We start from the raw sequence: 13,529 nt of genomic DNA, 5'->3' as shown, positions 1-13,529 counted from the left end.
TAAATGAGGTCCTGCTCTCATGGAGCAAGTATGCAGAATAACTTCAGGTAAGAGCTATTAAGCAAGGAAAACCAAGTGATATGGTAGACATTTTGGGGAAGGGTGCTGTTTTAGCTATGGTGATCTAGAAAGGCCTTTGAGTAGGCAGAATATGACACTGAGTTGAGAACTAATGGGGTGAATAAGCAGCCTTATAATTTTGGGCAGAGCATTCCAGGGCGTGCAAGGCTAGAACAAGGTTTGGAAAGAATTTGGTGTTTTTATTTATTTATTTATAATTTTATTTGTAGTACGAGGGAATTGAATCCAGGGGTACTTTACTACCGGACTATAGCTCCAGGACTTTTTATTTCTTTATTTTGAGACAGGGTTGCTAAGTTGTTGAAGGCCTCATTAAATTGCTGAGGCTCACCTTGAACTTGTGATCACAAGCTGTTTTAAAACTCCTGCACTAAAATGGTTTTCCCAAAAGCTGAGATTATAGGTGCACACTACCACACCCAACTTAAAATTTCAAGTCTTTTTTTTTGGGGGGGGGGTGCTGGGTTTGAACCCTGGGACTCAACCCTAACCCTAACCCTCACTCCTTTTCATTTATTTTTAGTTTAGTTTTTTGTGGTGTTGGGAATTTAATCCAGACCTGCTTGGAATTTTAAAGAAAACTAAACTATTCTGGCTTTTAAGGGGCAAACCAGAGAATCAGGAAGACAAACTAGGTTTTATTAAGATTAATTCAGCTGGGTGCAGTGGCGCACACTTGTAATCACAGTAGCTCAGGAAGCTGAGGAAGGACTATTGCAGATTCAAGGCCAGCCTCAGCAACTTAGTGAGGGCCTAAGCAGCTCAGTGAGACTGTATCTCAAGATTAAAAGGGATGGGGATGTGGCTCAGTGGTTAAGCACCTTTGGTGCAATCCTCAGTACCAAAATAAATAAATAAGAAAGATTAATCCAACCAAGAGTCAAAAGTGGTTTGCACTAGGGTGAGAAAGTAGGGATAGAAGGGGATTAAATCAGTGTGGAATCTTGGAAGTGGAAACACAATATGCTAAAGGGTTAAATGCAGGGCATGAGAGGAAAATAATCAGGAATCATATTAAGTTGAAGTCTGCAGGCAAAGCATGTTTCTATGGGGAACCTGAATTAGAATCAAGAGTTCTATTTAGGTCATGTTTGTTTAGGGTGTTAAGCTTGAGATGAAACAATTGTTATTTAATAACATCCTTTCATCAGACCTTAAAAGGAAATCAAGGAGGATCAAGAAGAAGCAAAAACAGGAGGGAGGTTTCTTGAAGACAGTGATGGGCACTGCACCTCAGCTACCTTCATCTCCTCAACTGTCTTCAGAACTTATTCTAGAACAACGCCTCTTGTTATGAACCTTTCTTGATATAGCTACTTTCCTACTAACCTTATTCAACTTCATTTATGTATTTATTCCTTTATATAACAACTCCTTATTGAACTCTTTCTGTGTGCTAAGCTTTGAGAATATGATCACTAAGACAGTCTTAAATCTTAATTTTTCTTGCTGATGCTCTTATTCAACTTGATTTCAAAAGATAACATTCAAATATAACAGGCAGTGATCTTAAAACCAGTCGTTATTCCAGTAGCCATCACGTACTCTGCTATTTGTCATTTGCTGTCTGTAATGACTTTTCATATTTTTAAGACTTTATCTTGAGGCTGGGGTTGTGGCTCAGCGGTAGAGCCACATCACCACATAAAAATAAATAAATAAAGGTATTGTGTCTAACTACAACTAAAACCTAAATATTTTTTGAAAGAAGACTTTGTCTTTATCAGTAGAAAATCTCACTGTCTGCTCTCTAGTCCTGCCCTCTGTTCACATAGCCTGTTCCCTAAACACTGCTTGCCTGATCATGGCTCCCGAAAGAGCCGCCTTCTGAGATTTTGCTGCTTCTCAAGATGAGTACTTCTCAAACGTTTTGGTCCTAAGGCTCCTTTGCACTTAACGTGATAGAAAGACACCAAAGAGCTTTTGTTTATGTGGGTTATATATTTCTATATGTACCCTATTTGAAATTTAAATTGAATTTTAACAATTAATGATAAAATGATAATAAGCCCACTACATTTAAACATGACCTTTAATGAAAATCATTATTTTCCAAAACAAAACAAAACAAGAAACAGTGGTGAGTGGTATATTTTGTATTTTGGCTTAACAGCATGACTCTCATAACTTGTGATTTAACATGTCATGTAGCCTTTGGAAAATTCCATAGTACCTTTGTAAGAGAATGAGAGTGAAAAAGGTAATATCTTTTTATCATGAAAATAATAAAATAATTCCATGAGACTCCTTTCTCCCCATGGTTGCCCCAAGGTTCCCTGAAACACTTTGAGAACTGTTAAGTAGACTATTTCATGTCAGGAATGGCAGAGCGGATGATGTTGAAAGTTGGCTTAGGGAACTAATGTGACAACAGAGGCTGAATCTTCCCATTTCTTAGTACACATTGGCTTTGATTGAGTCTGAAGTCATGGCAATATTACATTTTTAATCATTATTTTGCCATAGAATATATTGGATTTCTTGGCAGTGCTGGATTCTTTAACAAAAACTGCTTTATCTGCCTGAACTCTGCCGAAAACTGTGTGTTTCAATGTTGTTGTTTGTTACTGTGAAGTTGCTGAAATGTAATTAGGGACCCTCTCTCACTTAAATGATTGGCATGATTTTGTGTGAAGTTTGCAAAATCTTACATGAAATACTTGTGCTCAGAATACTTACTTCTAAGTGCTGGCAACATGGTAGAGTTTGGGCCAGAGTTACTGACTATCAGAGCCACAAATTTACTTCAAATAACCTTTTGTTCCTCTTTCCATCACCCCATAAACCGATTATCAAGACAAATACTGAGCTAATGAAATGCTTCTTTGCCACAAACTTTTTTGCAATATCCTGCTAAATTTAGACAATTAATAGCTAAAGACATTCTTCATTTGTTTACTACATCCACTCCTTCATTCACTTACTCAATAATATATATTGAATGCCTATTACCAGAAAACTGCATATTACCTGTCAGTCCTGCAATTGCCTGGGGAAAATGCTGAAATTTATATATAAATCTGAAGATCTTCCACATGGCATATTTGGAATATCCTAGTTATTAAGAACAGATTATGGCTAGGTGTGGAGGCCCAGACCTGTAATCCTAGCAACTAAGGCAGGAAGATCGCAAATTTGAGGCCAGCCTCAACAATTTAGCAAGGCCCTAAGCAACTTAGTGAAACCCTGTCTCAAAATAAATAAATAAAAAAGGCTGGGATGTGACTCAGTGGTTAAGCGCCACTGAGTTCAATCCCTGGCACCAAAAATGAACGTGTAGCTCAGTGGTAGAGTGCATGCCTAGCATTCATGAGGCCCTGCCTTGGTTCAATCCTTAGCGCTGCAAGAAAATTTTTAAATAAACAAAATGCCACTCTCAGTTCTTTGCTGTTGTTTGGGGATGGGGCACACTGAGTGGAGGAGAGACTTTTCTTTTAGAATTCCTTGAGGAAAGTAGTTGAAATCTCCTAAAACTCAGCAGGATTTCTGGGTTATCTCTATCTTGCTCATCTCTATTCAGATCCCATCTGAGCCCATTCTGTCAGTTTCTCCCTGAATCATGTGACAGGAAGGGTTTCATAAGGACATGCATTTTTTGCCAGGCATGGTGGCACACACCATGTGGTAATCCACTTGTAATCCCAGTGACCAGGAAAGCTGAGGCAGGAGGGTCATAAATTCAAGGCCTGCCTCAGCAACTTAGTGAAGCCCTAAGCAACTTAGCAAGACCCTGTATCAAATTAAAAAACAATAAAAACTGGGGATATGGCTCAGTGATAAAGCACCCCTGGGTTCAATCCCCAGTGCCAAAAAAAAAAAGAAAGAAAGAAAGAAAGAATGTCCTAAATAGACTGTGAGAAGGGATAGCTACATCTCAGGTAAACTTGCTGACAAGCCATTAAGCCAAAGAGAAGCAATAATAAGGGAATATTAAAAAAAAATTGTCCAAACTAATTATAATACCAATGTAGAGATATATATATATTTAAAAGTTTGCCCATAAGTGGCTGTTGCAATGTTTCTAACTTATGCCATAGTCACCTTCAATGAATATCTGTTTTTTGATTATCATTATCAGTTACAAATCATGAGTTATAAAGTCAGAAAAATATGGTATGGCCATAATGATACTTTCTAACAGAGTGTTATAAAATTAAATTGCTGGTTCTAGCAGTATGTGGCATTGGCTATATATATGGATACGTTCATATTGTAATACCAGTAAACAAATGGGCCTTTTGGTCATTTTGAAAGCCAGGGAAATGTAATAATCTCTTTGAGAAAAATTAATTGGAACCCATTATATCAATTTCTTTTCTTTCTTTTTTAATTGATTTTGTGTGTGTGTGTGTGTGTGTGTGTGTGTTTAACTAGGATTGAACCCAACTAAGCTACAGCCCCAGCCCTTTTTACTTGGGTCTCTCAAAGTTGTTAAGACTGGCCTCAAATTTATAATCCTCCTACCTTGGCCTCCCAAGTCCCTGGGATTACAGGTGTGTGCCACCTGTTGTTTTTATTATTACTTTTGATCATGATGATTGGATGGGTTTTTTTGTTGTTGTTGTTCATTTGTTTTGTTTTGTTTTCAGTGGTAGGAATGGAATCCAGGTCCTTGGGCTTCATGTGGTCTACCACTGAGCTGCACCCCCAACCCCCTATTATTAGTTTTCGAAGTAAAATACTTAGGGTGGGGGAAAAAATTCAGGAAAACAACCAGGAACCATGTGTCAAGGAGAAATCCCAGAAAATTTACAGCTTTCATAAACTCTCCCTCGCGGAACCCGTAGAATCCAACCCGACATTTGAAGCCCGTCGTCTCGTTCTCAGCAAGGTCATGACCCACTATTCATTTTTTGAATCTATAGGAAATGACAAAAAGGCCATACATATATTCTGTGTGAATGGGGGGTTCAAAATACAGTTCATAAACCTGAGGACATGCTGGGTGACAGCGAACTGCTGAATGTGACGGGATCAGCAGAGCCACACACCAGTTCTATCAGCACAGAGCTCTTTCCCCACTTCCTTCTGAATTATCACCCTCATTTTTTCTCCACTGGTTATCTTAATCACTTTGTCTTTCCTGTTACCACCCTAAGTCAGGTTTTGTTATCAGAAGATACATCACCCTCTGTAATCGGATGTAATCTGACTTATATAGATGAATTTTACACTCTTTTTTTAATGCTTACTTTTTAGTTTTAGGTGGGCACAATATCTTTATTTTTCATTTATGTGGTGCTGAGGATCGAACCCAGCACCCCACGCATGCTAGTCGAGCACCCTACCACTGAGCCCCAGCCCCAGCTTGAATTTTACACTCTCAACGTTCACCCAAAGGCTTGGATACTAAGAAAATGGTACAATCATGTGAAAAAATTCAACGATAAAAAACAAATAATCTTGTCCGCTCTGTAGGTGGCACTATATTAAGAACACATTGTCCTTTTGCATTTAGGAGTTTTGACTCTGCTTAATAATTAATCCTTCATCTGTTTTTTTTCTTCCCTTTCTTTCTTTCTTTCTGTATGCAGAAGCCATAAAATCTAATTACATTCTACTTATACATAAAAGATTCCCAAGATTTTCGGGGGAAAAAAAAAATAGTTTAGTTTTCATTCATTGAGGATGAGCTAGAGTGTACCAAGTTGTAAAAAAGTTAAGTCATTCAAGCTGGAATATTGAGGAACCAGCAGTGTTGCCCCTACTTGGCAGCTTGTGGTCCCCTAAAGGAGGTGGCGGGAAGCCTGTATGTGGTCGACTTTATCGCCACCATCGTCACTACAAGTTTTCATAATTGAGGACAGCAAAAGTAACTAAGATGTCAGTGGATCCAGTGACTATGGGGCCTAGTTCTTTGGCTTCACACCATAAACTTGCATGTTTAGGATCTACGTTGCATTTCAAGACTGCCTGTTTGAAGTGATGCAGGCTCTTGAACAGGTTATTCTGAAGAAACTGGAGGGAATCCCAGGCTGTGAGATGAGCCCAGTCCAGCCAGATTTGTAAATGCACAAAGAAGTTTCTTTGCTTCATCAAAGGACATTTTCATAACCTTTTTGGTAAAATGGAACAGTTGTTTTTGCAGTTTGATTGTGTGTATTCCCCCAAATATCTTGCTTCCTAAAGATAAATGTCAGTAGGTGCATCATTATAATGAAGAAGAAACCCAGCTTCTCCAGAAAGAAATTGAAAAGTTACAGGAGAAGTATAAGACAAAATTAAGTACTAAGCAGTCCCTTCTCACAGAATTAGAAGAGCGAAAAATTGTTCAAGCCAAACTCAAATTAGACCTGGACTTAGTTGAAAATGTTGAGCTTGAAAATGTTGAGAGAGATCATAGGACTAGTAATTTTAGGGAAAGTTTGAAGTCCCCGGTCCAGAACTCTAGGAAACTCCAGAACATTAGAGACAAAGTGGAAAAGGAAAGCAAAAGACTGAAAATATCTTAATTTCTCAATAGTTAAAAGCAAAGAGCTCGGGCTGGGGCTGTTGCTCAGTGGTAGAGGCCCTTGTTTGATCCTCAGCACCACATAAAAATAAATAATAAATGAAATAAAGGTATTGTATCCATCTACAGCTAAAAATATTAATAAAAAATTAAAAACATAAAGAATCGGGCTGGGGTATACCTCAGTGGCAAAGTGCTTATCTCAAATATGAGAACCCCTGGTTTCTATTGCCAGTTCCAAAAAAGAAAAGTCAAACAGGCACTGTGGCACGCGCCTGAAATCCCAGCAACTCGGGAGGCTGAGGCAGGAGGATAGTGAGTTCAAAGTCAGCCTCAGCAATGAAGAAGCACTAAGCAACTCAGTGAGACCCTGTCTCTAAATAAAACTACAAAATAGGGCTGGGGATGAGGCTCAGTGTTTGAATGCCCCTGAGTTCAATCTCCGGTACTCACCCCCCCAAAAATTAAAAAACCCACAAAGAGCCTTTAAAGAAATGGGTTTTCTTTGTTCACTTTCTTAAGTTCCCCATCTGTTTCCCATTTTTTTTGGTTCACTCTTCTGAAGTATCTTTGTACTACCTTGAACAAGTTTGTGAAGCATCTGTTCATTAGAGACTTCTACTTAGTGGAAAAGAATTCTTTTTTAAAAAAAATATTTATTTCTTTAGTTTTAGGTGGACACAGTATCTTCATTTCACGTTTATGTGGTTCTGAGAATCAAACCTAGTGCCTCATGCACGCTAGGCAAGAGCGCTACCACTTGAGCCACATCCCTAGCCTTGGAAAGGGATTCTTAGTAATGGCTCATTTGGGGGCATGATTAAAGAAGCAAAGCTACACCCCAAAATATTTTTTAAAGTTGTACCTGGATTATGAGCTCTTTGTGATCCTGATCTATGCCAGGGCAAGGTGATTAGAGAATCAAGCAGTCACCCTCCAGAGCACCTCATAATAAGGTAACTTGAGAGGCCTGGATGACTCCTGTTCAACAGAGATGGTGTAAACTGCCACAGACAGAGAAAGCAAACAGCTTTACATATGAGCCCCAAACTCAAGTACTTATTGCTATTGAAACTGCTTCGACATGAGCAATTCTCTTTCAGGCTTGGCAGCAGGGATTCGTTTATGTAATTACTTAAAGACAACTAATGATGACTGAATAATGGGAATAATCATGTTTAAGACCATATTTTTAGCAATAGGTTTTATTAGCACAAGCAATAAGATATTATTTCCTAGAGTCAAGTCCCAGGACTGAATGTATCAGAATTATTTAGATATACATCCTTAGATGCAGATTTCCCGTCTCTCACCCAGACCTAATAAAAAACTCTGGGGATGGGGATCTTAGAATCTGCATTTTAACAGAACCCTACACGATTTTTTTTTTTTTGTTAGGGGAGAGTACTTGGGATTGAACTCAGGGACACTCAACCACTGAGCCACATCCCCAGCCCTTTTGTGTGTTTTATTTAGAGACAGGGTCTCACTGAGTTGCTTAGGGCCTCACTAAATTACGGAGGTTGGCTTTGAATTTGATCCTCCTGCTTCAGCCTCCCAGCCTCTGAGATAACAGCCATGCACCACCAAGCCTGACCCATGTGATTCTCATATACCTCTCAATGCTAGAATCCCTGCTCTTGGAGTTAAGAAGCTAGAGGCTAAGTGTATTGGGGGCACTTTTATAGGAATAGGCATCCTGAACCAGAAAGTTATTCTGTGCCTTTGGTTCTCAAGGAGACCCCAGCCTGGAGACAGAGGGACAAAATGAACTTTCCTGGGAGCTTCAGTTCTCCCTTTTCTGGTGCTCCCTTCTCTTCTTACTGAGAGGAGCATTCTGCAGGGCTCCCACCTGGCGCTGAGTTTGGTAACCACAGCTCTGAGCACCCCTGGGGAGGTCTCCTGGGTGAAAGTAGGCACTCTCTAATAACTCCTGGGGAACACTCAGGGGAGGCAGGGAAAGGGAAAGAGGTCATTTGCTTAGGAACACAGAATAAGCAAGCAGCAATTCTTCGGGGATTTGAATGGAAATACCCAAACAGCTGCCCATGGTGTGGGATCAGCTAGTTACTCGCAAGATATAGTCAGGACCATTTCTCAGAACCTTTGGAGTAGAACAGATACTCCGGAATCCCCCAACTTCCACATCTCAAGAGGGCTGCATTCTGATGACCTCTGGCTAACATGCAATCTTTTCTCCAGTAGCAGACAGAGCCTCTGGTCCCTGGGGAAATCCCAAATGGAGCTGGGAGCAGTGGCCCACACCTGTCATCCCAGCAGCTTGGGAGGCTGAAGCGGAAGGATCTTGAGTTCAAAGCCAGCCTCAACAAAAGCAAGGCCCTAAGCAACTCAGTGAGACCCTGTCTCTAAATAAAATACAAAGTAGGGCTGGGGATGGGGCTCAGTGCAAGTTGAGTGCCCCTGAGTGCAATCCCTGGTACCGGGGAAAAAAAAAAGATAAGGGATGTGCTGCAGTGGTAAAGCACCCCTGGATTTGGTCCTCAGTACCAAAAAAAAAAAAAAGGAGGGGGAGTTATTTTATTCTAAATAATATCATCAATTTAAGAAATACCCTTGATAAAATAAAATAGTTTCAATGAGTTTAAAATGAAAAGTAACAGTCCCTAGTGGTATCCTTCCCTACTCCTCTCAACCTCTCCAAGGAAGGAACCTGTTTAACTGTCTTCTAGTGGTTACCCAGATATGATGTAATAATGTTCTCAAATCACTATTTTTTTGACTTATCAATGTGAAACATTATCTGTGACTGAGGATGTAGGTCAGTGGTGGAGTGCTTGCCTCGCATATACAAGGCCCTAGTTTTAATCCTCAGTACCACAGAAGAAAGAAAGAAAAAACGAAACTTTTGAGATAAAGGATATAGTTCATGTCCAGATCTCCCACTTCTCCTCCCTTTTCTCACTAGATATTCCAGTACAGTTTAACGCTTTTTCTGGGGGAGAGGGGTACTGGGGATTAAACTCAGGGGAACTTGACCACTGACCATCCCCAGTCCTATTTTGTATTTTATTTAGAGACAGGGTCTCACTGAGTTGCTTAGGGCCTTGCTTTTGCTGAGGCTGCCTTTGAACTCGTGATCCTCCTTCCTCAGCCTCCTGAGCTGCTGGGATTACAGGCATGCACCACCATGCCCGACTCTAGTTTAACACTTTTTGATTAAAGTAGATATGTGTGTGATTCCATTTATTTTCTTTCTTTCTTTCTTTTTCTTTTCTTTTTTTTTGGTAGGGGGGATTGAACCCAGGGCCTTCATGCATGTGAGGCAAGCACTCTATCAACTGAGTTATACCCCCAGCCGGTGCTTGACCATCCATGAAAATAAGGATAAAAGTACCCCTACCCTTCCCTTTTAACTCTTTTCTGTGCTGGGTGGTGGCACACACCTGTAATCCCAGTGGTTCAGGAGGCTGAGGCAGGAGGATCAAGAGTTCAAAGCCAGCCTGAGTAATTTAGTGAGGCCCTAAGCAACTTAGTGAGACCTGTCTCCAAAAAAAAAAAATTTTTTTTCTTTTCTTTATCAACCTTGCAAATCATCTGTATTTTCATTTACACATTGTCAGGGGTTGATAATTATGTGTTCTATAACATAGTCATAATTAAGTTCTGCTATCTCTGCCTATAAGGGAGATTCTAAGTTATCAATAAACAGTAGCTACATTATAATGATTGTACAAATATTACCGACTGCAGAATCAATTAAAATGTGCTGACTGTATTGCTTTCCTGCACAAGCTTGTGTTCTTCCTGGAGTTCCCACTGTCTTTCTTTTTGCTTCAGTGTTTGCTTTTGACATAGTCTGATTGTCAGGCTGACCATCACCATCACCATCATCTCCCGGAAGACCTCCCTCCAGGACCCTTCCTTCTTCCGGTCTGGGCGATTGTTCTCTGGGCCCATGTTCAGCTCTAACCCTGGGACTTCCTGTCGCTGTTCTTCTAGAGTGCAACCATTATTTCTTTGATCCTATATCTCTTTTTCTTGATTCAGTAAAAACCTAATTAGTCAGGTGTGGTGCTGCACACCTGTATTCAATCCCATCTACTCCAGAGGCTGGGGCAGGAGGATTGCAAGTTTGAGGTCAGCCTAGGCAATTTAGTGAGACCCTGCCCTAAAAAATAAAAAGTGCTGTGGACGTAGCTCAGTGGTAAAGTGGAGAGGACTTGCCTATATGTGCAAGGCCCTGGGTTCAACCCCAGTACTGAAAAAAAAAAAGCCTGAAAATATCATGTGCTTGTTGTAATGCTTCAAGCCCAGGGATATATGAAAATCTGCCCTCTTCTTCTCTAACTTGCACCCCTGAAGTAACCAATGTTAGTGGCGTGGCCAGCGCTCTTCCTACCATACACATATACATTCAAACATATAAACTCGTATATAGACTCTTTTTTGTTATTCTTTAAAAAAATGGAATCAAACAATTCATCTCACTCTGCAACTTACTTCCCCACTTAGTAATTTAGCACAAACCTTTCTCCAGCTCAATACAGATGGATGGAATTTTTAAGTAAGTTGCTTAGATTCCCTAGGTTGGCTACAGTTTATTTATTCAACTATTTCCTATGATGAACATTCAGTTATTATCAGTTTTTATGTCATTTTAGACAGTGTGTGCAGGCCATGGACCCAAGGGCAGCAGACTACATGTCCTTATACTTCTTCCCTCAAACTTTTTTTTTTTTTGGCGGGGTGCCCACATGGTAGGCAAGCACTCTACTACGGAGATCATCCCCACCCGCTTCTATCAGACTAAGAATGGACATTTTTAAAGTTAGTATTTTAACAAAGTCATCTTTTCTTTTCTTTCTTTTTTTTTCTTTTTCTTTTTTTGGTACCAGGGACTGAACTCAGGGGCACTCAACCACTGAGCCACATCCCCAGCCCTGTTTTGTATTTTATTTAGAGACAGGGTCTCACTGAGTTGCTTAGGGCCTCACATTTGCTGAGGCTGGCTTTGAACTCATGATCCTCCTGTCTCAGCCTCCCAAGCCACTGGGATTACAGGCACCTGGCGATTCTTTCTTAATTTTAAATTTTATTTCAGGTATTTTAGGGCAGTGTCAATAGCTGGAAACTATTAGACAATGGCAATCTGGGAACCTATGCAGACTTTGGAAGGTAAATCTTTTATTTTTTCTCCCCCCCCCCACCCCGAGTGATGGGGATGGAACCCAGGATCTCACACATGCTAGATGAGTGCTCTACTACTGAACTACATCCACAGTCATTTTAAACATTTTTATATAAACAGGACCTTGCTAAGTTTCCTAGGTTGGCCTGGAAGTTTTTATCGTCCTTCCTGCTTCTCCCCGTGGCTGGGATTACCACCTGGACTATTAATTCTTAGGGATTTTTTTCTCTCACAGGTGGTTTTGCTAAAACTATCCTTTTTTGGATTGAACCTTGTCGTGTCACATGAACTCTCTGTTGAAGGCCTTTCTGCAAGACTTTCTTGGATGGCTGCATCAAATGACCCTGATCCTTCCTTCAGGTTGACAAAAAGATCATTGATAGAATCCAGGCTCCCTCCGCATTAGCATCACTGCCCTCAGGGTGGCGCTCAAGAGTGACTCCAGCTCATCAGGAGCCAGAGGAGGGCAGAGGCTGGGTTTGCTCCCAGGCGGCCTTGGTGGGACACGTGGGCCCCTGACTTGAAGGATGGCTCAGCTGCCATTGACACATGTGTGGGACTACAGAGGTCTGGGTCCCCTTCAAGCTCCCCGGCCAGAGCCCCACATAGACCTGACCCATCTGGCTAAGTTTCCTAGGGCCTCCCTAAGTTGCTGAGACTGGCCTCCACCTTGCCATCCTCCTGCCTTGTCTCCTGAGTCGCTGGGGTCACAGACTTTCACCACCCGGCTCTGCCCTGCAACAGCTCCATGAAGCACCTATCAGGAGGCCCGGGCCCAAACTAGTAGGTCACTGCGCCTAAACTAGTAGGTGACTGCGTTGGTTAGCCAGCTTGGCTAGGGTATGGTGCCAGGTTTGGGGCAAACATCGTAATGGATGTTTCTGTGAAGGTATTTTGGGAAAGAGATTAATTTTAAAATCTGCTTTGAGTAAAGCAGATTATGTTCCATAATGCTGTGGCCCTTGTCCAATAAGTTGAAAGCCTGACAAGAAAAGACACCCCTCTGCATAGGAAGGAGTCTTGTCTCCAGACTGCTGCTTTTGAACTCAGGACTGCCATTTTAACTCCTGCTAGGATTTGCAGACTCTCAGACTGCCCTGAAAATTTCAGACTTGCCAGCCCCACCATGTCCTAAGCCACTTCCTTAAAATTAAAGTCATCCATCACTTAAAGATGGAGATAGATTCTGAGAAACCTGTTAGGTGATTTCTTTTTATTTTGGTGGGGGGACAGGGATACTGGGAATTGAACCAAGGGGTGCTCTTCTACTGAACCACATCTCCAGCCCTTTTAAAAAACTTTTATTTTGAGATAGGGTCTCACTCAGTTGCCAAGGTTGGCCTTGAATTTGCAATCCTCCTGCCTCAGCCTACCGAGCCACTGGTATTACAGGTGGGTGCCACCACACCAGGTTAGTTAGGTGATTTTGCCATTGTGCTGACATCATAGAGTGAACTTACCAAGACCTAAATGGTATAGGTCCATCACTTCACCTGGCCTCTTGATGTAATCAGGAGACACAGTAAACACGAGCTGTAGGAGGCTGTCACATGGCATATTGTTGGTTTTTTAAAAATACTTTTATTTTTTATATGTGGTGCTGAGGATCGAAACCAGGGCCTTGCACGTGCTAGGTGAGTGCTCTACCGCTGAGCCACAACCCCAGCCCCAGCATATTGTTTTAGAGTAAACTTTTTCTTAAAATTTGGAGCGCTGGGGATTGAACCCAGAGCCTTGTGCATGCTAGAGAAGAGCTCTACCGCTCATCTACATTCCCAGCTCCCTTCATTTATTTTTTTTTTAATATTTATTTTTTTAGTTGTAGTTACCACAATACCTTTTATTTTA

At 41.1% G+C, this 13,529-nt stretch overlaps 1 pseudogene; it reads left to right on the top strand.

The window, feature by feature from the left end:
• Positions 1–5,902: 5,902 nt before the first annotated feature.
• Positions 5,903–6,556, top strand: LOC114089494 (protein MIS12 homolog; annotated as a pseudogene).
• The last annotated feature ends 6,973 nt before the right edge of the window (positions 6,557–13,529 follow it).

Source organism: Marmota flaviventris, chromosome 4, assembly GCF_047511675.1.
Source record: "Marmota flaviventris isolate mMarFla1 chromosome 4, mMarFla1.hap1, whole genome shotgun sequence".
Classification (NCBI taxonomy): domain Eukaryota; kingdom Metazoa; phylum Chordata; class Mammalia; order Rodentia; family Sciuridae; genus Marmota; species Marmota flaviventris.
The sequence above is the reverse complement of the archived record's forward strand: the minus strand, read 5'-3'. Positions and strand labels throughout refer to the sequence as shown.